Raw genomic sequence first — 25853 nt, forward strand, 5'->3', positions numbered from 1 at the left:
AGAACTCATTCGCTCCCACGGCTTCAACAACCACGTCTATGAGGATGATTCCCAAATGTACATCTCCGCCCTGATCTCTTTCCTTTGCAGTCTCACAGTTCCTCCTTCTGCCTTCAGGACATCTGTGCTATTTATTTTGTTAATGATGTGCATATAGCTATAATTCTATTTGTGCATATAGCTATAATCCTATTTGTTCTGACGATTTTGACACCTGTCTACATGTTTTGTTTTGTTGTCTGTCTCCCCCTTCTAAACTGTGAGCCTGTTGTTGGGTAGGGACCGTCTCTATGTTGCCAACTTGTACTTCCCAAGTGCTTAGTACAGTGCTCTGCGTACAATAAGCGCTCAATAAATATGATTGAATGAATGGTAGACGTAGCACCAAGAGTAGTTCTGCGTGGGGTGTGCCCAGTGTGTTCTCATGCAGTCTCTTCACACAGCGCATCCTGCTCCTCTTCTCACCAGGAACTATGGCAGTATCACAGTATCACTAAATTCGTAAGTGGGTTTTGGGCCAAAACACTGGCCCACCCCGATCTAGCTTCTGAGCTCCTTGATTTCTTTTTTTACTTATGGTATTTGTTAAGCACTAGGGTAGATACAAGGTAATCAGGTTGGACACAGTCCCTGTCCCACATGAGGCTCACAGTCTCAATCCCCATTTTCCAGATGAGGTAACTGAAGCCCAGAGAAGTGAAGTAACTTGCCCAAAGTCACACGGCAGATAAGTGGCAGAGCTGGGATTAGAACCCATGTTGAATGTGCCATAGTTACATTCTTCTTGCTTTGCTTCCCCACAACTTCACCCCCTGACACACTTTAATACTCTGTGCTCATTCATTCATTCAATCGTATTTATTGAGCACTTACTGTGTGCAGAGCACTGTACTGAGCGCTTGGGAAGTACAAGTTGGCAACATATAGAGACGGTCCCTACTCAACAGCGGGCTCACAGTCTAGACAGGGGAGACAGACAACAAAATAGAACATATTAACAAAATAAAATAGAATAAATATGTACAAATAAAATAGAGTAATAAATACGTACAAACATATATACAGGCGCTGTGGGGAGGGGAAGGAGGTAAGGCAGGGGGGATGGGGAGGGGGAGGAGGGGAATTATACCAAGGACCCACGTAAATCACCCAAAGTTGATTTGACCTCACAGTAATAAGAAACTCTCATCAGCCCTTGATGACACAGAAGCCACTGCCGATAACCGCTACTATCTCCCATCTCTCCATGCTCTTTCAATATCTACAAATGCCATCCCTACCGGGACATGTCCCAGCATAACCTGGGACTCAATTCTTTCCCCTTACAATTTGAGAACCGACTCTGTTACTCTTTTAATTACTTTTTCAGCTCTTCCCCCCATCATCCTCCAAGAGGCTCTCATCGACCTGACATTTTCCCCCTGCTCTGCAGAGTTTAGTGAAATAGTGGGCAGTTGTTTTAGGTACCGGACCGGCTCTTGGAAGTATCTCATCCTAGGACAAGGGGGAGGTGTGGAAGAAGTTGGCTAGGCTTTCCAGAACAGAGCTGAGGCTTGGAACTGCTCACTGGAGAAAATCAGGAGTCAGGATAAATTGTGGCATTCATCCACAGGATGTTATAAGGGCGCGTCCCTGGGCTCATGAAAAGTGCTGACTCCTGTGAGCTAGAAATAAGTGGTTCTCAGACCCAAATGTTAGAGCGGAGGAGAGATTTTCCTCACACCAAAGCATTTGCCATCCTCCCTAACTCTCACTACCTTACAAGCTCATAACCATGTCATTGTCCTCCACTCATCTTATTATTAATAATAATAATAATAATGATGGCATTTATTAAGTGCTTACTATGTGCAAAGCATTGTTCTAAGTGCTGGGGAGGTTACAAGGCGATCAGGGGGCTCACAGTCTTAATCCCCATTTTACAGATGAGGGATCTGAGGCACAGAGAAGTTAAGTGACTTGCCCAAAGTCACCCAGCTGACAATTGGCAGAGCCGGCATTTGAACCCATGACCTCTGACTCCAAAGCCTGGGCTCTTTCCACTGAGCCACACTGCTTCTCCAACCTTATTCAATCTTATTTATTTTACTTGCACATATTTATTCTATTTATTTTATTTTGTTAATATGTTTTGTTGTCTGTCTCCCCCTTCTAGACTGTGAGCCTGCTGCTGGGTAGGGACCATCTCTATATGTTGCCAACTTGCACTTCCCAAGCGCTTAGTACAGTGCTTGCACACAGTAAGCGCTCAATAAATACAATTGAATGAATGAATGAACCCACTTGTTGGAGAGGCAGAATTGACTAGTGGATAGAGCACAGTCCTGGGAGTTGAAAGGAACCGGTTTCTACTCACAGATCGGCCACTTGTCCACTGTGTGACTTTGGACAAGTCATTTGACTCCTCTGCTTCTCAGTTACCTCATCTGTTAAATGGAGATTAAGGCTGTGAGCCCCATGTGGGACATGGACTGTGTCTGACCTGATTTCCAACCTGATTAGCTTGTAGTCATTCATTAATTCAATTGAATTTATTGAGTGCTTACTGTGTGCAGAGCACTGTACTAAGTGCTTATAAATTTGTGAAGCACCTATGTGCCAAGCACTGTTCTAAGCGCTGGGGTAGATACAAGGTAATCTGGTTGTCTCACATGGGGCTCACAGTCTTCATCCCCATTTTACAGATGAGGTAACTGAGGCCCAGAAAAGTGAAATGACTGAACCAAGGTCACACAGCTGATAAGTGGCAGAGCCAGGATTAGAACCCATGACCTCCGACTCCCAAGCCCGTGCAGTTGCCACTAAGCCACGCTCTTTCTCAATCTACCCCAGTGCTTAGCACAGCACCTGACACATAGTAAGCACTTAAAAAATACCATAAAAAAATCAGCCTGTCACCATTTCGTGTCCATTCTACAACATCTCTAAAATGTGGCTTAGTGGAAAGAGCATGTGTTTAATGCCATCATTATTATTAATAACAGGCTCACAGTCTAGAAGGGGGAGTCTTCTCTCCCCCTTCTCCCCCCTCCATCCCCCCGGCCTTACCTCCTTCCCTTCCCCATAGCACCTGTATATATATGTATGTTTTTACATATTTATTACTCTATTTATTTTACTTGTACATATTCTATTTACTTTATTTTGTTAATATGTTTGGTTTTGTTCTCTGTCTCCCCCTTCTAGACTGTGAGCCCACTATTGGGTAGGGACCGTCTCTATATGTTGCCGACTTGTACTTCCCAAGCGCTTAGTACAGTGCTCGGCACACAGTAAGCGCTCAATAAATACGATTGAATGAATTAATGGGCTTGGGAGTCAGAGGTTATGGGTTCTAATCCCCACTCCACCACTTATCAGCTGTGTGACTTTGGGCAAGTCACTTTCTGTGCCTCAGTTACCTCATCATGAGCCCCACGTGGGACAACCTGATTACCTTGTATCTACCCCAGTGCTTAGAACAGTGCTTGGCACATCATAAGCACTTAACAAATACCATCTATATTATTATTATTTATTACTAAGCTGATCCAAGCTTTTATCCTATCCTGCCTTGACTACTGCATCAGCCTCCCCGCTGCCCTCCGTTTCTTCTGTCTTTCCCCACTCCAGTCCTTTTTCCACTCTGTTGCCTGGATCATTTTTCTAAAATAACATTCAGTCCACATCTTCCCACGCCTCAAGAACCTCAAGTGGTTGCCCATCCACCTCCGCATTAAGCAGAAACTCCTCACCACCGGCTTTAAAGCAGTCAATCATCTCGCCCCCTCTTACCACACCTCACCGATTTCTTGTTACAACCCAGCCCGCACACTCTGCTCCTCTAGAGCCAGCTTAATCACTGTGTCCTGGTCTCATCTATCTTGCCACAGACCTCTAAGCCACATCCTCCCTCTGGTCTGGAATTCCCTCCAACTCCATGTGCTCTCCCCATCTTTTTTTTAGGTCACATTCATTCATTCATTCAATCATATTTATTGAGTGCTTACTGTGTGCAGAGCTCTGTACTAAGCACTTGGGAAGTACAAGTTGGCAACATATAGAGACAGTCTATAAGTCACAGTCTAGAAGTCACATCTCCAAGAGGCCTTCCCCAATTGTCCTCTTTTTCCTGACTCCCTCTCCATTAGATATGGCCCCTTTGAGCACTTGATATTCACCCACCCTCAGCCCCGTAGCATTTATGTACATAGCCATAATTTATTTATATTAATGTCTGTCTCCCCTTCTAGCCTCTAAGTTCATTCATTCATTCAATCGTATTTTTTGAGCGCTTACTGTGTGCAGAGATCTGTACTAAGTGCTTGGGAAGTACAAGTTGGCAACATATAGAGACGGTCCCTAGCCAACAATGGGCTCACAGCCTAGAAGGGGGAGACAGACAACAAAACAAAACATGTGGACAGGTGTCAAGTTGGCAGAACAAATAGAATTAAAGCTAAATGTACATCATTAACAAAATAAATAGAAAAGTAAATATGTACAAGTAAAATAGAGTAGTAAATCTGCACAAACATATATACAGGTACTGTGGGGAGGGGAAGGAGGTAGGGTTGGGGGGATGGGGAGCAGGAGAGGAAAACGGGGGCTCAGTCTTCATTGTGGGCAGAGAATCTGTCTACCAACTCTGGTCTGTTCATTCATTCAATCGTATTTATTGAGCGCTTACTATGTGCAGAGCACTGTACTAAGCGCTTGGGAAGTACAAGTTGGCAACATATAGAGATGATCCCTACCCAACAGTGGGCTCACAGTCTAGAAGGGGGAGACAGAGAACAAAACAAAACATAGTAACAAAATAAAATAAATAGAATTAATATGTACAAATAAAATAAATAAATAAATAAATGCGTACAAACATATATACATATATACGGGTCTGTTGTACTCCCTCAAGTGATTAGTACAGTGCTCTGCACAAAGTAAGAGCTCAAAAAATGCTACTGATTGATTGATTGGTTTGCTTCTTTTGGGCTTGGATTCATGGACAAGTGCCACTCGTTCGCGCCTGTCCCGCCTTTGACCTCTGGTCCATATCCTACCTCTGGCCTGGAATGCCCTCCCTCCTCAAATCGGCCAAACTAGCACACTTCCCCCTTTCAAAGCCCTCCTGAAAGGTCACCTCCTCCAGGAGGTCTTCTGAGACTAAGCCCCCCTTTTTCTCTTCTCCCCCTTGCTTCCCCTTCCCCCCAACTCTCTCCCTTTGCTCTACCCCCTCCCTGCTCCACAGCATTTGGGTTTATATGTACATATAATTATAATTCTATTTATTTTTATTAATGATGTGTATATATCTATAATTCTATTAATGATGCTACTGATGCCTATTTACTTGTTTTGATGTCTGTCTCCCCCCTTCTAGTCTGTGAGCCCATTGTGGGCAGGGATTGTCTCTGTTGCAGAATTGTACTTCCCAAGCACTTAGTACAGTGTGCTGCACACAGTAAGCGCTCAATAAATACGATTGAGTGAATGAATGAATGAATTTTCTGCACAGACTTTCTCTAACCCTCTTTCCCATTCGGTAGCCTTTCCAAAGTTATTTTAGAAAATTACTAATACAGCTAGTGTTAATAACCTGAAAGGTATCTTTCTCACAGTAAGCAAATTTGTGTCACCTCAAATCAGGTTTCCTGCCTGATTTGCAACAGGAAAGAGCAGGGAGGCTGTGTGGACTGCAAGAAAAGGAATGGGATTGAAGGGCAGAAACTTAAGAAGTCCCACCCCTGCCTGTAGTGTACTGTGGCATCCTGGTAATATCACATCCCCTCCATGCCTGTTTCCTCATCTTCAAAATGGGAATAAGACCTTTTGCTCCCTACTGGGTAGGCTGTGAGCCCTGTGTGAAAAAGGGGCTGAAAGGGGGGTTGTACCCTATTATCTTGTATCTGTCCCAGAGCTTACTACATAAGTGGTTAACAAATAAGCACAGTTAAATTCATTCATTCATTTAATCATATTAATTGAGCGCTTACTGTGTGCAGAGCAATGTACTAAGTGCTTATAATTATGGTATTTGTGAAACGCTTACTCTGTGCCAAGCACTGTTCTAAGCGCTGGCGTAGATACAAGGTAATCAGGTTGTCCCAAGTGGGGCTCACAGTCTCCATCCCCATTTTACAGATGAGGGAACTGAGGCCCAGAGGTGTAAAGTGACTTGCCCAAGGTCACACAGCAGACAAGTGACAGAGTTGGGATTTGAACCCATGACCTTCTGAATCCCAGGCTCAGGCTCTTGTCACTAGGCCATGCTACTTCAATACATGAATTTCAGTAGAGCAGAGTTAATGGATTTTAATGGGGCAGATGATGTGGGACTTTTAATTGGCTTGAGGACAGAAATGCAACTGAGACCTAGGTCTCAAACTCAAGACCCATAATGGTTAGCTCTCTCAGGAATGACAGAGAAATCATCTTAGTCTCTTACCTTTTCTGTGCCTCAGTTCCCTCATCTATATAAGTGGGTATAAACACTGAGCAGCATGTGGAATATGGACTGTGTCCAACCTGATTAGCTTGTATCTACCACACACTTAGTACAGTGCTTGGTACATAATAATGATGGTATTGGTGAAGCGCTTACTATGTGCCAAGCATTGTTCTAAGCCCTGAAACCATTCATTCAATCATATTTATTGAGTACTTACTGTGTGCAGAGCACTGTACTAAGCGCTTGGGAAGTACAAGTTGGCAACATATAGAGACGGTCCCTACCCAACAGTGGGCTCACAGTCTAGAAGGGGGAGACAGACAACAAAACAAAACATGTAAAACAAATAAAATAAATAGAATAAATATGTACAAGTAAAATAGAGTAATAAATATGGACAAACATATGCATATATACAGGTGCTGTGAGGAGGGGAAGGAGGTAAGGTGGGAGGGATGGGGAGGGGGAGTAGGGGGAGAGGAAGAAGGGGGCTCAATCTGGGAAGGCCATACAAATACCATAAAAAATATTCCCTTGAGTGGATAACTTATCTGTGCCTTGGTTCCTTTGTCAGTCAAATAGGAATCTATACTGTAAGCTCTTCTCTAGACTGTAAACTCGTGGTGGGCAGGGAATGTGTTTATTGTTCATTCAATCGTATTTATTAAGCGCTTACTGTGTGCAGAGCACTGTACTAAGCACTTGGGAAGTACAAGTTGGTCCCTACGCAACAACGGGCTCACAGTCTAGAAGGGGGAGACAAACAACAAAACAAAACAAGTAGACAGGTGTCAATACCATCAGAATAAATAGAATTATAGCTATATACACATATTACTCTATATATTTTACTTGTACATATTTATTATTCTATTTATTTTGTTAATGATGTGCATTTAGCTTTAATCAATACACATATTACTCTATATTTTACTTGTACATATTATTCTATTTATTTTGTTAATGATGTTCATTTAGCTTTAATCCTATTTGTTCTGAGGTCTTGACACCTGTCCACTTGTTTTGTTTTGTTGTCTGTCTCCCCCTTCTAGACTGTGAGCCCATTGTTGGGTAGGGACCGTCTCTATGTGTTGCCAACGTGTACTTCCCAAGCACTTAGTACAGTGCTCTGCACACAGTAAGCGCTCAATAAATATGATTGAATGAATTAATAAAATAAATAGAATAGTTCTATTGTACTCTCCCAAGCGCTTAGTTCAGTGCTTTGCACACTGTAAGTGCTCAATAAGTACGACTGAATGAACGAATGAATTAATCATAGTCTTGAGCCCCAGTGAATCCACAGGCAACTGTAGGCAAAGGGGGCCAGGAACAAAAAAGTGTTTTCAGAGCAGGGGCCCAGACTTTGCACATAGTAAGCGCTTAACAAATGCCATCATTATTATTTATTATTATTCTCCACATTTGGAAGAGAAGGAATGTGTGGATGCGATGGAAGGTTAGGGCCTCAGGGACTTGGGCTCCAACAACTCTATCAAGTGACAGAGGCCAAAAGGCATGGAGCTGAGCAATCAAGATGCCAGAAGGGATGGAGATGAACAATTAAGATGCCAAAAGGCATGGACTTGAGCCACCACACTGCTACAGAGTCCCAGAGAATCTTATAATAATAATAATGATGGCATTTATTAAGCGCTTACTATGTGCAAAGCACTGTTCTAAGCGCTGAGGAGGTTACAAGGTGATCAGGGTGTCCCACAGGGGGGCTCACAGGCTTAATCCCCATTTTACAGATGAGGGAACTGAGGCACAGAGAAGTTAAGTGACTTTCCCAAAGGCACACAGCTGACAATTGGCAGAGCCGGAATTTGAACCCGTGACTTCTGACTCCAAAGCCTGGGCTCTTTCCACTGAGCCACGCTGCTTCTTGTGGCCAGTGCAGTTTCTCTGTTGGCTGCTTACCCTTTTCTCTGTGGAGCCAAATTTAGCATCTGTGCAGTGACCTTTACCGGGTGTTTTTAGTAAGCAATGAATGCAATTTATCGAGCACTTAGTTTATGCAAACCACTTTACTGAGTACTCAGGTGAATACAGCACAATCAATCAATCAGTCTTACTTATTGAGGACTTACTGTTTGCAGGGCACTGTAATAAGCTTTTATAATAATGTGTTATGTTACACATTTCCTGCCCACAGGGAGTTTATAGTCTAGAGGCGCAGCCAGACGTTAAAATAAATTATGGATATATACATAAGTGCTGTGGGGTGAATAAAGAGTACAAATTCAAGTGCAAGGATGATGCAGAAGGGAGAGGGAAGGGGAGTGGGAGAAGGCTGCAGAGATGGAAGACTTTCTGCCCACAGAAAGCTTACAGCTTAGAGAGAATTATTATTATTATTAATATTATTATTATTATCACAGTTGAAATAGCTAATTAAATTATTGAATACATTGGATGTGGAAAGAAAGATGAAGTGAACTTTTAATTAGCCACTTCGCTATTATACTTCTTATTCAGCTGAAGTTCCCACTTTTGAAAGGTGGCCTTTTTCCCTGCATAAGTATTTTTCTTTGTCACACAGACTTGCATAAAGAAACATTTCTGTTTGGCTATGTGATATTTTTTTCTTCCACAACACATTTTTTACCTGGTCCTCCTGTGGGTGATTAAGTTTTCCAGTTATTTAGCAAATGGTCATTTGCCAATCCAAAAACCTCACCTCAATTTATCTTCCCAGTACCCAATCAATCAATTGTATTTATTGAGCACCTACTGTGTGCAGAGGACTGTACTAAGCACTTGGGAGAGTACATTGCAACACTAAGATACACTCCCTGCCTACAGTGACCTTACAGACTAATAATAATGATGGCATTTGTTAAGCACTTACTATGTGCAAAGCACTGTTCTAAGCACTGGGGAGGTTACAAGATGATCAAGTTGTCCCACGGGGCGCTCACAATCTTAATCCCCATTTAACAGATGAGGTAACTGAGGCCCAGAGAAGTGAAGTGACTTGCCCAAAGTCACACAGCTGACAGGTGGTGAAGCGAGAATTTGAACCCAAGACCCCTGACTCCAAAGCCCGGGCTCTTTCCACTAAGCCATGCTGCTTCTCTTAGACTAGAGGGGAAAACAGACATTAATATAAATAAATGAATTGTGGATATGTCTATAAGTGCTGTGGGGCTGAGGTAGAATTAAGGGTGCAAATAATAATAATAATAATGGCATTTGTTAAGCCCTTATTATATGCAAAGCACTGTTCTAATCGCTGGGGGCGGGGGATACAAGGTGATCAGATTGTCCCACATGGGGCTCACAGTCTGAATTTCCATTTTACAGATGAAGTAACTGAGGCCAGGGAAGTGAAGTGACTTGCCCAAAGTCACACAGCTGACAGGTAGTGGAGCCGGGATTAGAGCCCATAACCTCTAGCTCCAAGCCCAGGCTCTGCATTGTTTTGTTGTCTGTCTCCCCCTTCTAGACTGTGAGCCCACTGTTGTGTAGGGACTGTCTCTATATATTGCCAACTTGTAATTCCCAAGCGCTTAACACAGTGCTCTGCACACAGTAAGTGCTCAATAAATACGATTGATTGATTGATTTCCACTGTACCACACTGCTTCCCACACTGCAAATCCAAGTTCAATCAAATCTATGTGAGGATAATTGTAGTCTCCCATTCTTGCTACGTAGCCTAGACTTACGGCCTCCCCAGCCTCATCTACCAACTTCCTCATTCTGGTCACTTGGCCTTTAGAACCATCCAACTACAATATTTTCGTTGAAGTGGGAATTTCTGCTCCAAGGACTTCCATTGCCAAAGGGCGATGAATGACACATTGTACTGATTAGCTTAGACACAATAAACTCTATTCTCCCCATTGTTTAAATTATTTCATTCATTCAATAGTATTTATTGAGCGCTTACCGTGTGCAGAGCACCGTACTAAGCGCTTGGGAAGTACAAGTTGGCAACATGTAGAGACGGTCACTACCCAACAACGGACTCACAGTCTAGAAGGGGAAGACAGACAACAAAACAAAACACGTAGGCACGTAGACAGGTGTCAACAAAACAAAACACGTAGACAGGTGTCAATACCATCAGAATAAATAGAATTATAGCTATATGCACATCATTAATAAAATAGTGTAGTAAATAGGTACAAATAGAGTAGTAAATAGGTACAAATAAAATAGAGTAAATATGTACAAATATATACAAGTGCTGTTGGGAGGCGAAGCGGGTACGGTGGCGGGAGGGGGACTGTGAGGAGTCTGGGAAGGCCTCCTGGAGGAGGTGAGCTCCATTTCTTGCTACTTCTTTAAACCCCTGTCAAGGTCACACCTGGAAAGTTTTTGGTACCAGTCTTGACTATGGGAGGGAGAGTCATGCAGAGGTCTACCCATTCCATTCCTAGCTTGGCCAGTGGCTAGCGGTGGCAGGCAAATGGCTACAAGCCAAAACTCCCCCTTGCTGGGCAGCAGCGGCTTGGGAGAGAATCAAGAGGGGTGACTCAAGTTTACAAATTCATTAGAGAAGCAGCATGGCTCAGTGGAAAGAGCACGGGCTTTGGAGTCAGAGGTCATAGGTTCAAGTGCCGGCTCTGCCAATTGTCAGCTGTGTGACTTTGGGCAAGTCACTTAACTTCTCTGGGCCTCAGTTACCTCATCTGTAAAATGAGGATTAAGACTGTGAGCCCCCGTGGGACAACCTGATCACTTTGTAACCTCCCCAGCGCTTAGAACAGTGCTTTGCACATAGGAAGTGCTTAATAAATGTCATTTTTTTAACATTTATTATTATTATTATTATTACTGCATGGAAGGAGGCCATGATAAACCACTTACCATGTTTTTACCAAGATACTCTCTGGATATAGAGAGCGATTGCAGATGGAGGTGGGGTGTTGTGGGAGAGATGGGTTCATGGCACCCTTATGGGTTGGAGACAACTCGACGGCATAAGACAAGACTTCTTTACAATGAAGATTTTGCAAGAGGTTTCTTTTTAACATGGCTACAAGGGTTTGCTAATAATCAAGGAAAATTAATTAGTCAATCTCTAGTATTTACTGAGCACTTATTGTTCATTCATCATCATCATCATCATCAATCGTATTTATTGAGCGCTTACTGTGTGCAGAGCACTGTACTAAGCGCTTGGAAAGTACAATTCAGAAATAGACAATCCCTAAGAATGGGCTCACAGTCTAGAAGAGGGAGACCGACAACAAAACAAAACAAGTAGACAGGCATCAACAGCATCAAAAAAGATAAATAAAATTATAGTTTTATAAACATCATTAATAAAATAAATTAATTCATCTATATTCGTTGAGCGCTTACTGTGTGCGTGCAGAGCACTGCACTAAAGGTGTTGGAGATTCCTTTAGAATTAGTATAGGTGATCCCTGCCTTCAAGGAGCTTGAAAGGACAGACATTCAAGTAAATTACACACAGGATGAGGAAGTAGAGGGGGATATTTAACTGAAAACTGACACCAGTGTGTCTCAATGGAAAGAGCCCGGGCTTTGGAGTCAGAGGTCATGGGTTCAAATCCCAGCTCCACCACTTGTCAGCTGCGTGACTTTGGGCAAGTCACTTCACTTCTCTGGGCCTCAGTTCCATCATCTGTAAAATGGGAATTAAGACTGTGAGCCCCTCTTGGGACAGCCTGATCACCTTGTAATGTCCCCAGCGCTTAGAACAGTGCTTTGTACATAGTAAGCACTTAATAAATGCCATTATTATTATTATTATTATGTATCTGCTGTGTGATCTTGGGCAAATCACTTAAATTCTCTGGGCCTCAGTTACTTCATCTGTAAAACGGGGATTGAGACTGAGAGCCCTATGTGAGACAGGGAGTGTGTTCAACCCCATTAACTTGTATCCACTCCAATGCTTAGTACAGTGCCTGGCACATAGTAAGTGCTTAACAAATACCACAATTAGTAGTAGTAGTAGAATTTGTAAGATTTGTACAGTAATGATAAAGGAGATTCATTCATAATAATAATAATGGCATTTATTAAGTGCTTACTATGTGCAGAGCACTGTTCTAAGCGCTGGGGAATTTACAAGGTGATCAGGTTGTCCCCTGTGGGGCTCACAGTGTTAATCCCCATTTTACAGATGAGGTAACTGAGGCCTAGAGAAGTTAAGTGACTTGCCCAAAGTCACACAGCTGACTAGTGGTGGAGCCGGGATTTGAACCCATGACCTCTGACTCCAAAGCCCAGGCTCTTTCCACTGAGCCACGCTGCATTCAATCGAATTTATTGAGCGCTTACTGTGTGTAGAGCACTGTACTAAGCGCTTGGGAAGTACAAGTTGGTCCCTACCCAACAGTGGGCTCACAGTCTAGAAATTGTGAGTCCTTAAGTGCTTAGGGGCCAGGGAAGTGCTAAAGTGGCACTGATGTAAGAGAGGGGGGAGAATATAAATGGGGAGATTAGAAATTAATCAAGGAAGGTCTCCTGAAGGAGATGTGCTTTCAGAAGGGTTTTGAAGATGGGAAATGCTGTTGTCTGTTGGATATGAAAGGAGAGAGGATTCCAGGCTGTGGGACGGATGGGAGCAGGAGATCAAGGGTGGAGACCAAGGCTTAGTACAGTGTTCTGCACACAGGTAGCAGGTAATAAGTATGACTGATTATTGATTGACACAGACAAGATATAAGTACAATATGTAGTTTGACTTTAGAGGGGTGAAGAGTGTGGGCTAGAATATGGTAGAGGAGAGTGGGTACAAAGTGTGGAGATAACTGATTGAATGCTTTAAAATACCGGGGTAGATACAAGTTAATCACGTTAGATACAGTCCCTGTCCCACATGGGACTCACACTCAATATCCCCATTTTACAGATGAGGTAACTGAGGCCCAGAGAAGTGAAATGATTTGCCCAAGAAAGGAATGGGCAACTACTGGGGGACTTCAAGGAGTGGGGAGGTCTGTGCAGAACAGTCATTTAGAAAACTGATCCTGGAAGCAGAGTGAAGAAGAGACTGGAGGCAGGGAGGTCAATGAGGAGAACCACAACACTTATGTACATATCCATAATCTATTTCTGTCTGTTTCCTCCTCTAGACTGTATGCTCTCTGTGGGCAGGTAACATGTCTACCAAATCTGTCATATTTTACTCTTCCTGGCACTTAGTACAGTGCTCTGCACACAGTCAGTGCTTAATTAAATGTGACTGATTGAGGCCGATACAGTAGTTAAGCTGGGGTGTGAAAGTTTTCTGGACCAGGATGTTTGTCAGTAGAATGGAAAGGAAGGGGTGACCTAGCTTGTCCCTGTAGACTGTGAGTTCATTATGGGCAGGAAATAATAATGATGGCACTTATTAAGCGCTTACTATGTGCAAAGCCCTGTTCTAAGCGCTGGGGAGGTTACAGGGTGAGCAGGTTGTCCCACGAGAGGCTCACAGTCTTACTCCCCATTTTACATATGAGGTAACTGAGGTCCAGAGAAGTGAAGTGACTTGCCCAAAGTCACACAGCTGACAATTGGCGGAGCAGGGATTTGAACCCATGACCTCTGACTCCAAAGCCTGTGCTCTTTTCACTGAGCGACGCTGCTTCTCAAGTGAAAGAAAAGCCTTGGAACTGGTGTTGTGGGGTGACTGTCTCCAGCCCCTGCTGTCTTTTTTGAGGAGTCAGCAGCCGCAACCCTGCCCCTCCCATTTCCCCCTGCCATGAAGCTGCAGGCCTGACATATCCTCCGGGGCTTGATTTTTTATTTATTTATTGTATTTATTAAGTGTTTAGGATGTGCCAGGCACCAATCAGGTTGGACACATTTCACGTCCCACATGAGCTCAGTCTTAATTCCCATTTTACAGAGAATCATTCAATCATCCCCACTTCAGTCTATTCTTCACGCTGCTGCCCAGATCATCTTTGTGCAGAAACGCTCTGGGCATGTTACTCCCCTCCTCAAAAATCTCCAGTGGCTGCCTGTCAACCTACACATCAGGCAAAAACTCCTCACTGTCGGCTTCAAGGCTCTGCATCACTTCGCCCCCTCCTACCTCCCCTCCCTTCTCTCCTTCTCCAGCCCAGCCAGCACCCTCCGCTCCTCTGCTGCCACTAACCTCCTCACTGGGCCTCGTTCTCGCCTGTCCCGCCATCGACCTCCGGCCCACTTCCTTCCCCTGGCCTGGAATACCCTCCCTCAGCACATCCACCAAGCTAGCTCTCTTCCTCCCTTCAAAGCCCTACTGAGAGCTCACCTCCTCCAGGATGCCTTCCCAGGCTGAGCCCCCTTTTTCCTCTCCTCCTCCCCATCCCCCCGCCCTACCTCCTTCCCCTCCCCACAGCCCCTGTATATATGTTTGTACAGATCTATTACTCTATTTTACTCGTACATAGTTAAACTATTCTATTTATTTTGTTAATGATGTGCATCTAGCTTTAATTCTATTTGTTCTGATGACTTGACACCTGTCCACATGTTTTGTTTTGTTGTCTGTCTCCCCCTTCTAGACTGTGAGCCCGTTGTTGAGTAGGGACTCAACAGAGTACAGAGTACAGTGCTCTGCACATAGTAAGCGCTCAATAAATACGATTGATGATAGGGACCCTCTCTATATGTTGCCAACTTGTACTTCCCAAGCGCTTAGTACAGTGGTCTGCACGCAGTAAGTGCTCAATAAATATGAATGAATGAATGAATTGAGCACTTACTATGTGCCGAGCACTGCACTAAGCACTTGAGAAATTGCAGTATAACAATACACACACACTTTCCCTGTCCACAACCAGCTTACAGTCTAGATGGGGAGACAGACATGAACATAAATAAATAAATTACAGATATGTGTGTAAGTGCTTTGGGGCTGGGAGGGGGGGATGAATAAAGGGAGCAAGGCAGGGTGATGCAGAAGGGCGTGGACCACTTGTCTGCTGTAAGTGACCGTGGGCAAGTCACTTCACTTCTCTGTGACTCAGTTACTTCATCTGTAAAATGAGGATTAATACTATGAGCCCTATGTGGGACAGGGGCTGTGTCCATTCTTATTTGCTTGGATCCACCCTGGTGTTTAGTACAGTACCTGCCACATAGTGAGCACTCAACAAATATCACAATTATTATTCTTATTATCACTAGCAGTAGTAAGAGGGAAAAGCCCAATTCTGGTTTTACACTTCTATCTACAGGAACCTTTCGAAATGTACTTAGATACCTTAAAAAATGCCAGAGAAACTAGCAGAGAAACTGCTGTTTATCATTTTAACATGTTTTAACATAGAGAAGCAGCATGGCTCAGTGGAAAGAGCACGGGCTTTAGAGTCCAGCGGTCACAGGTTCAAATCCCAGCTCTGCCAATTGTCAGCTGTGTGACTTTGGGCAAGTCACTTTACTTCTCTGGGCCTCAGTTACCTCATCTGGAAAATGGAGATTAAGACTGTATGACTCCCGTGGGACATCCTGATCACCTTGTAACCTCCCCAGCATTTAGAACAGTGCTTTGCACATAGAAAGTGCTTAATAAATGTCATTATTATTATTATTACCACTACCTGATGCTCGTTATGGGCAGGGAACGTGTTTGCTAATGCTACTGTATTGTATTCTCCCAAGCTCTTCATAGAGGTAAGCTGTATGGCTTAATGGATAGAACATGGGCTTGGTAGTCTAAAGGATCTGGGTTCTAATACTAGTTCCTCCACCTGTCTGCTGTGTGATCTTGGGCAAGTCCTATAACTTCTCTGTCCCCCAGTTCCCTCATCTGTAAAATGGGAATTAAGACTGAGCCCTTTGTGGGTCGGGGACTGTGTCCAACCCCATTATCCTGTATCTATCCCAGACAGAGTTGATTCACCTGTGCTGCACAGCTGCAAAGAGTCAAAGGCAGATGATCAAGTGATCGAAACACTGATCAAAGACAACGGCAGAGATTCAAGTTTTAATTGTGTGGAAGAAGGAAGTGGTAAACCACTTCCGTATTTATACCAAGAAAACTCTGGATATGCATACCAGAACGACTTTACGACAGAAGATGGGATGTTCTGAAGTGGGTTTGTCCATGGAGTCTTTTGTGGGTCAAAAACAATTCGACGGCATTTGAAGAAGACCCCAGTGCCTGGAGAATAGTAAGTATTTAACAAAATACTATTAATTTTTTTATTATTACGGCTATTATTATTATCATTATTTGTAAGTGCTCAGTAAATACCACTGACAATCTTCTGCATTTGACAATGCTTTTGACTGGGAAGGGAAGACAAACAGCTGTAGAATTACTCTACTTAAACTGATGTTTACTTGCAATTGGCAACTATTTATAAACAGAATGAGTAATCATGTAAACGGTGGTTGCGAAATTCCATCCAGATTTCTACAGAGGAAGAGGGGTGACTAGAGAGAACTTAAAAAGCCTTAGGGTAACACATGAAAAGTTTCCTCCCCGTGGCTATTTATATTTTGGAAAAAAATCGCGTTTATAAGTAACTACCTCCTACTCAAACCAAAATGAATTTTATGATTGGGAGCCTATATCCCTAAATGGTATTTTCTTTACACAGCTATTCTAAATTCGGAGCTGTGATCCTTGCAACAGGAAAGTGACTGATGCTGGCATATTCATGCACTTTCAGTTCCCTGCACCTTCAATTAAGAGTGCTGAAAGCTTTCCTCAAGGGTGTAAACCTCAATGTAACTGTTACCAATAGGTCATCAGTGGATGGTTTTTCTGAACGGCCTATGACTGTTATTAGCCTTGTCTCCTACTCTAATTATCTCCTTGTGGGCCAGAAACAAGTCTGCATACTCTGTTGTACTCTCCCCAGACCTTACTCCAAATGCTCTGCACATAGTGAAGTGCCCAATAAATACCACTGATATAGTGATTGATCTTCGTCTTTCAAATATTATTATTTTATTCAAATACGATTGAATAAATATGATTGAATGAATCTTGACTTTTATTCTGTAGTTTTTTCTCCACTATTACTGGGTCTGTTTCTGGTTCTATCTCTTGTTATTTCAGCAATAGTGTAACAAAATATTATTAAATGATAATTGAAGAGCTTTGGTCAGTGATCTACTGGAATGAAATTGGCCTTCAGTAATTTCATTTTCTACCCCCTGCCTCCATTCCCAGCTGCTGTGAATTTTCATTTAATACGAGTCTCTATTTCATGGCAAGCGGATAGAGGAAAGGCCTGAGAGTCAGAAGGTCATGGGTTCAAATCCTGGCTCTGCCACTTGTCAGCTGTGTGACCTTGGGCAAGTCACTTCACTTCTCTGTGCCTCAGTTACCCCATCTGTAAAATGGGGGTAAAAGACTGTGAGCCCCTCGTGGGACAGGAACTGTGTCCAACCCGATCTGCTTGTATCCACCCCAGTGCTTAGTACAGTGCCTGGTACATAGTACGTGCTTAACAGATATCATAATTATTATTATTTCTTCAGTAAAGTCTCTTCAAGCAGTATGGCCCAGTGGAAAGAGCATGGGCCTAGGAGCCAGAGGATCTGAGTTAAATTCTTGTTTGCCCTCCCCCTCAGACCGTGAGTCCTCTGTGGAACAAGGACTATGTCTGATCTTATTATCTTCATTCATTCAGTCATATTTATTGAGAGCTTACTGGGTGCAGAGCATTGTACTAAGCGCTTGAAAAGTACAATTTGGCAACAAAGACAATCCCTACCCTCTAAACCAACTCTTAGTAAAGTGCTTAACAAAACCTTCATTATTATTAGTATCATTATTATTATTATGATTAGTCAGTCAATGGTATTTATCGAGGATTTATTTGGTGCAGAGCACTGTAATAAATGCTTGGGAGAGTACAATGTGTAGTATTACAATTAAATTCCATATTTAGTAGTATTATTGAACACATAGGGGGTGCAGAGCTCTTCAATAGTATGGACTGAGCTCCGAGAAAATAAGCTCATTGTGGGCAGTCAACGTCACTGTTTATTGTTGTATTGTACTTTCCCAAGTGCTTAATACAGTGCTCTGCACAAAGTAAGCTCTCAATAAATACAATTGAATGAATGAATGCAGAGCACTATGCTAAGCACTGGAGAGAGTAAACTAGATTTAAGTGACAATTTGGAGGAAGAGACAGCCCCTAATATAAATTCCACATAGAGGAAGCAACTAAGTAGAATGACACATATGTAAGTGTTGCAGGAAGATGAGATGGGGTAAGTATCCAAGTGCTTAGGAATAAGAAAAAATACTGCTTTTTCTAGGAATGTAGACCGTTTTCTTAAAAATTCATTTTTTATGGTATTTGTTAAGCACTTACTATGTGCCAAGCGCTGTTCTAATCACTGGGGTAGATAAAAGATAATCAGGTTGAACATAGTCCCTGTCCCACATGAGGTTCAGAGTCTAAATCCCCATTTCACCGATGAAGTAACTGAGGCCCAGAGAAGTGAAGTGACTTGCCCAAGGTCACACAGCAGCCAAGAGGCAGAGCTGGAATCAGAACCCAGGTCCTTCTGGTTCCTAGTCTCTCCACTAGGCCACACAGTTTTTTTGACATCTTGGACAGAAGGAGAAGAACGTAAATGTTGTGTGATTGCCCAGCTTGAGAGTATAGTAACTTGAATAGTCAGGAAAGGGATCTATGGAGAAAGGGTAGACTGGACCCCTGTGCTTAGACTTTCATTGGGTCATGGGTCAGAGGTCAGAGGTCATGGGTTCAAATCCCAGCTCCACCAATTGTCAGCTGTGTGACTTTGGGCAAGTCACTTCACTTCTTTGGGTCTCAGTTACCTCATCTGTAAAATGGGGACTGTGAGCCCCACATGGGACAACCTGATCATCTTGTAGCCTTCCCAGTGCTTAGAACAGTGCTTTGCACATAGTAAGCACTTAATAAATGCCATTATTATTATTATTATTGGGGAGATTTATGCTGGAGACTTGTGCTGAACAGCCTCCTAACTCAACCAAACCATCTCTCCTCCTTCCCTTCCTTCCCTCCCTCTCCCCTGCCCCCTCCCTCCTCCCCATCCCTTTTCTTATCTTTCCCTCTTTTCCCTTCATTTGTCTCTCCCTTTCCTCTCTCCTTCCTTCCTTCCTTCCCTCTCTCCCTCCTCTCCCTTCCCTCTCTCTCCTCCTTTTTCTCCCTTCCTTCCCCCTCCCTCTCTCTCCTTCCTCCCCTCTCCTCCTGGCTTAGTGGAAAGAGCACAGGCTTGGGAGTCAGAAGTCGTGGGTTCTAATTCCGGCTCAGCCACTTGTCAGCTGTGTGACTTTGGGCAAGTCACTTCACTTATCAGTGCCTCAGTTCCCTCGTCTGTAAAATGGGGATTAAGACTGTAAGACTGTGATAAGGCCTTACTGAGAGCTCACCTCCTCCAGGAGGCCTTCCCAGACTGAGCCCCTTCCTTCCTCTCCCCCTCGTCCCCCTCTCCATCCCCCCCATCTTACCTCCTTCCCTTCCCCACTGCACCTGTGTGTGTATATATATATATATATATATATATATATATATATGTTTGTACATATTTGTTACTCTATTTATTTTACTTGTACATATCTATTCTATTTATTTTATTTTGTTAGTATGTTTGGTTTTGTTCTCTGTCTCCCCCTTTTAGACTGTGAGCCCACTGTTGGGTAGGGACTGTCTCTATATGTTGCCAACTTGTACTTCCCAAGCGCTTAGTACAGTGCTCTGCACACAGTAAGCACTCAGTAAATATGATTGATGATGATGATAACCTTGTATCTACCCCAGTGCTTAGAACAGTGCTTGGCACTTAGTAAGCACTTAACAAATACCATTATTATTATTATTTCTTTTGGTAAGAGGCCCTGACTTGGTTCTCTGAACTCTAGAGAACTAGACTGCTCTAGAACTAGAACTAATTCTTCCAAGTTTGTCAGTCCCTCATGGGTAAGCTTGTTGTGAGTCTGTTAATTGCTATATTGTACTCTCCCAAGCACTTAGTACAGTGCTCTGCAAAAAGTGGGCACTCAATACAATTGAATGAAAATGAATGAATGGAATGTGTCTACCAACTCTGTTATACTACACTCTGCCGAGCTCTTAGTCCAGTGCTCTGCATGTAGTAAGCGCTCAAAAAATACCATCGATTGATAGGGTTCTATTTCAAAACCATATAAAGGTAAAGCAAAGCTGCTCTTTTTCCTGGGTATATCTGGAGAGATTCCAGGTGCTCCTGGAAAATGGGTTTACTACTCAGGTTGGAGCGAAAGAGCCATGACGGAATTCTTCCATCAGTCAGTCAGTCGTATTTATTGAGTGCTTGCGGTGTGCAGAGCACTGTACTTAGCGCTGGAAGAGTACAGAATAACAGAGTTGGTAGATATGTTCCCTGCCCACAGCAAGCTTGCAGTCTAGAGGGGGGACAGACGTTAATATAAATAAATAAATTAAGGATATGTACATAAGTATTGTGGGGCCGAGGGAGGGGTGAATAAAGGGTGCAAATCCAATCGCAAGGGCATAGCAGAAGGGAGTGGGAGAAGAGGAAAGAGGGCTTAGGAAGGCTTTTTGTAGGAGATATGCCTTCAGTAAAGATTTGAAGGTGGGGAGAGTGATCATCTGTCAGATAAGGAGCATGGCTCAATGGAAAGAGCCCAGGCTTGGGAGTCAGAGGTGATGGGTTCAAATTCCAGCTCCACCAATTGTCAGCTGTGTGACTTTGGGCAAACCACTTAACTTCTCCGTGCCTCAGTTACCTCATCTGGAAAATGGGGATTAATACTGTGAGCCCCCCCATGGGACAACCTAATCACCTTATAAACTCCCCAGCTCTTAGAACAGTGCTTTGCACATAGTAAGCGCTTAACAAATGCCATTATTATTATTTTTTTATTATACTCTAGACCATAAGCTCATCATGGGCAGGGAATGTGTCTGTTATATTGTACTCTCCAAGGGCTAAGTACAGTGCTCTGCACATAGTAAGCGCTCAGTCACTGACTGACTGACTAAATTCTTCCAGTACTAATAATGATAATAATGGTATTTGTTAAACTCTAAGGGTCAAACACTGTTCTAAGGGCTAGGATTGATACAAGATAATCATGTCACTTAACTTCTCTATGCCTCAGTTCCCTCATCTGTCAAATGGGGATTAAGACTGTGAGCCCCCCATGGGACAACCTGATCACCTTGTATCCTCCCCAGCGCTTAGAACTGTGCTTTGCATATAGTAAGCACTTAATAAATGCCATCATTATTATATGAAGAGGGAGGGCATTCCAGGCCAAAAGCGGGACGTGGGCGAGGAGTCGGCGACAAGATAGGTGTGATCAAGGTACAGTGAGAAGGTTAGTATTAGAAGAGTGAAGTGTGCGGGCTGAGTTGTAGTAGGAGAGCAGTGAGGTAGGGAATTCTAATGCAGGTATTTCTTAGATGAAATAGGACTGCATGGGTCGTTGGTTTGACACAATATGGCATTTCTTAAGCTCATACTAAAATCACATCTCTTCCAAAAGGTCTTCCCCAGGCCCTCCTTTCCCTTACTCCCTCTCCCTTCTGTGTTATCCTTGCAGTTGGATTTGTACCCTTTATTCACCCCATCCTCAGGCCCACAGCACTTAGGCACGTTATCACGTTCACCTAACACGCGAAAGGTCCCCGGTTCGAAACCGGGTGGAAACAGCTTTTGAGAAGCAGCATGGCTCTGTGGAAAGAGCATGGGCTTTGGACTCAGGTGTCATGGGTTCAAATCCTGGCTCCACCAATTGTCAGCTGTGTGACTTTGGGCAAGTCACTTCACTTCTCTGGGCCTCAGTTCTCTCATCTGTAAAATGGGGATGAAGACTGTGAGCCCCCCTTGGGACAACCGGATCACTTTGTAACCTTGCCAGCGCTTAGAACAGTGCTTTGCACATGTAAGTGCTTAATAAATGTCATTATTATTATTATTATTATTATCATTATTAGATACATATCTGCTATTTATTAAATATCTGCCTCCCCCTCTAGACTTTATGCTCCTTGTGGGCAGGGAACGTGTCTACCAACTCTGTTATATTGCACTCTCCTAATCGCTTAGTACAGTGCTCTGTGCATAGTAAGCACTCAATCAATATGACTGATTCACTGATGGATTCCTTCATATGTAGAAAACCCCAACAGTGTGAATTTCACCATTCTTGTACCAAGTGCCCTACTTTGGGTTTGAAGTCTGAGTAAGAAAGTAAGAGAACGAAAGACCAAGTTCCATGTTGGAGTGTAATGAGTTGCTGGCAGCCAATGTGGAATGTGTGGAAGAGTTTTCTGAGCATCTGAAAGTCCATAATTCACTAACCACAAAATTAAGAGCTGTTGAAAAATGACCTGGTAATTAATCTGTTTGTTCCCATTGGCGTAGCAGTTTAAACAAATGCCTGGGAGTGAGAAGCTTATGGGTTCTAATCCCAGCTCTGCCACATGCCTGCTGGGTGACCTTGGGAAGGTCACTTCAATTCTCTGTGCCTCAGTCACTTCATCTGTAAAATGGGGATTAAGTCTGTTAGGTCACGTGGGACAAGGACTTTGTCCGTTTAGTGGCAAGAGATCGGGCCTGGGAGTAAGAGGTCATGGGTTCTAATCCTGGCTCCGCCACTTGTCTGCTGGGTGACCTTGGGCAAGTCACTTAACTTCAGAGAAGCAGCATGGCTCAGTGGAAAGAGCCCAGGCTTTGGAGTCAGAGGTTGTGGGTTCAAATCCTGGCCCCACCAATCGTCAGCTGTGTGACTTTGGGCAAGTCACTTCACTTCTCTTGGCCTCAGTTATCTCATCTGTAAAATAGGGATTAAGACTATAAGCCCCACGTGGGACAACCTGATCAATCAATCAATCAATCGTATTTATTGAGTGCTTACTGTGTGCAGAGCACTGTACTAAGCGCTTGGGAAGTACAAGCTGGCAACATATAGAGACAGTCCCTACCCAACAGTGGGCTCACAGTCTAGAAGGGGGAGACAGAGAACAAAACCAAACATACTAACAAAATCAAATAAATAGAATAGATATGTATTGTACCTGATCACTTTGTAACCTCCCAAGCACTTAGAACAATGCTTTGCACACAGTCAGTGCTTGATAAATGCCATTATTATTATTAGTAGTAGTATTCTCTGTACCTTAGTCACCTCATCTGCAAAATGGGGATTAAGACTGTGAGCCTCATGTGGGACAATCTGATTACCTTGTATCCCCCCAGTGTTTAGAACAGTGCATGGCACATAGTAAGCACTTAACAAATACCATTATTATTATTATTATTATTACCCCAGCTTTTAGAACAGTGCATGGAGCATAGTAAGTGCTTAACAAATACCATTCATTATTATCATCGCTGTGGATTCCCCAAAAGTCATCCACAAATAATGGGCCATTCTTCATCTGAGAAAGCTCTCCTCGTCTCCGTCCGTTTCCCATAACCTCATCGGTGACACCGGAGGAGGGAGCCGGGTCTTCAAAAGGGCTCTGGCCTGAGCCTCACCAGGACCACAGGACTAACCACAAGAAGGGGCGGAACAGATGCTGGGGAGATTCAGCCAAGATGCTGGCAAGACTTCGGGTTATCCACAGACTTCTGGTATGCAGTAAATATTTCATTCCCCAAGGCAGTTGCTACCACAAGAGTAAACCACTGAGTCATGTAAGGATGGATGCTACCCCCAGAAACCTCCTTTCTTGTGCGGATCCCGATAGAAAATCGGATCTGGAAGTGAACGGGAAACAGGACGGCGTTACGGCAATCCATTCTAACCAGACTGGGAATTTAGTTTCCAAACAGACGGGGACATTCATTCATTCAATCGTATTTATTGAGCGCTTACTGTGTGCAGAGCACTGTACTAAGCTCTTGGGAAGTACAAATTGGCAACATCTAGGCGACGGTCCCTACCCAACAGTGGGCTCACAGTCTAGAAGGAGGAGACAGAGAACAAAACATATTAACAAAATAAATAGAATAAATATGTACAAATAAAATAGAGCAATAAATCTGTACAAACATATATTCATTCATTCACTCAATCGTATTTATTGAGCGCTTACTGTGTGCAGAGCACTATACTAAGCGCTTGGGAAGTACAAGTTGGCAACATCTAGAGACGGTCCCTACCCAACAGTGGGCTCACAGTCTAGAAGGAGGAGACAGAGAACAAAACATAGTAACAAAATAAATAGAATAAATATGTACAAATAAAATAAATAGAGCAATAAATCCATACAAACATATATTCATTCATTCACTCAATCGTATTTATTGAGCGCTTACTGTGTGCAGAGCACTATACTAAGCGTTTGGGAAGTACAAGTTGGCAAAATCTGGAGACGGTCCCTACCCAACAGTGGGCTCACAGTTTAGAAGGGGGAGACAGACAACAAAACAAAACATATTAACAAAATAAAATAAATAGAATAAATATGTACAAATAAAATAGAGCAATACATACAAACATATATTCATTCATTCATTCAATCGTATTTATTGAGCGTTTACTGCGTGCAGAGCACTGGACATGAGTTATGCCCATTGTTGGGCAGAGACCGTCTCTATATGTTGCCGACTTGTACTTCCCAAGCGCTTAGTACAGTGCTCTGCACACAGTAAGCGCTCAATAAATACGATTGAATGAATGAATGCATCCGCTATCTGAATGACAGCAGATGTTTTAAGGTCACTCAGTGGAGAGGTATGGTTCCAATTGGAATTCAGTTCCTGGTTGGAGAGAGAGGGAGAGACACACACACGCTCTTTTCCCAAGGTAGTTGGATGGACAGTTTTTTCTGCAGTAAAGGCATAGCTCTAAATTATGACATATTTGGGAATCGACAGCAGTGATTAGGAACAAATGAATTACTAAGTCATTTTTCAACAGTTCTTCATTTTGTATGCAATAATAATAATGACGGTGATGGTATTTGTTAAGCGCTTACTGTGTGACAGGTACTGTACTAAGAGCTGGGGTGGACACAGGCAAATCAATTTGGACCCAGTCCCCCGTCCCATGTGGGGCTCACAGTCTCAATCCTCACTTTACAGAATGTGTGTTTATACATACATATAGATAGATCTATCTATCAATCAATCAGTCGTATTTATTGAACGCTTACTGTGTGCAGAGCACTGTACTAAGCGCTTGGGAAGTACAAGTCGGCAACATATAGAGACAGTCCCTACCCAACATTGGGCTCACAGTCTAAAGATAGATAGATATAGAAAAGCAGCGTAGCTCAGTGGAAAGAGCCCAGGCTTTGAAGTCAGAGGTCATGGGTTCAAATCCCGGCTCTGCCACTTGTCAGCTGTGTGACTTTGGGCAAGTCACTTGACTTCTCTGTGCCTCAGTTACCTCATCTGGAAAATGGGGATTAAAACTGTGAGCCCCATGTGGGACAACCTGATCACCTTGTAACCTCCCCAGCACTTAGAACAGTGCTTTGCACATAGTAAGCGCTTAATAAATGCCATTATTATTGTTATTATTATATATAGATATATACACATA

This window comes from Tachyglossus aculeatus, chromosome 4 (genome assembly GCF_015852505.1).
Source record: "Tachyglossus aculeatus isolate mTacAcu1 chromosome 4, mTacAcu1.pri, whole genome shotgun sequence".
NCBI lineage: Eukaryota > Metazoa > Chordata > Mammalia > Monotremata > Tachyglossidae > Tachyglossus > Tachyglossus aculeatus.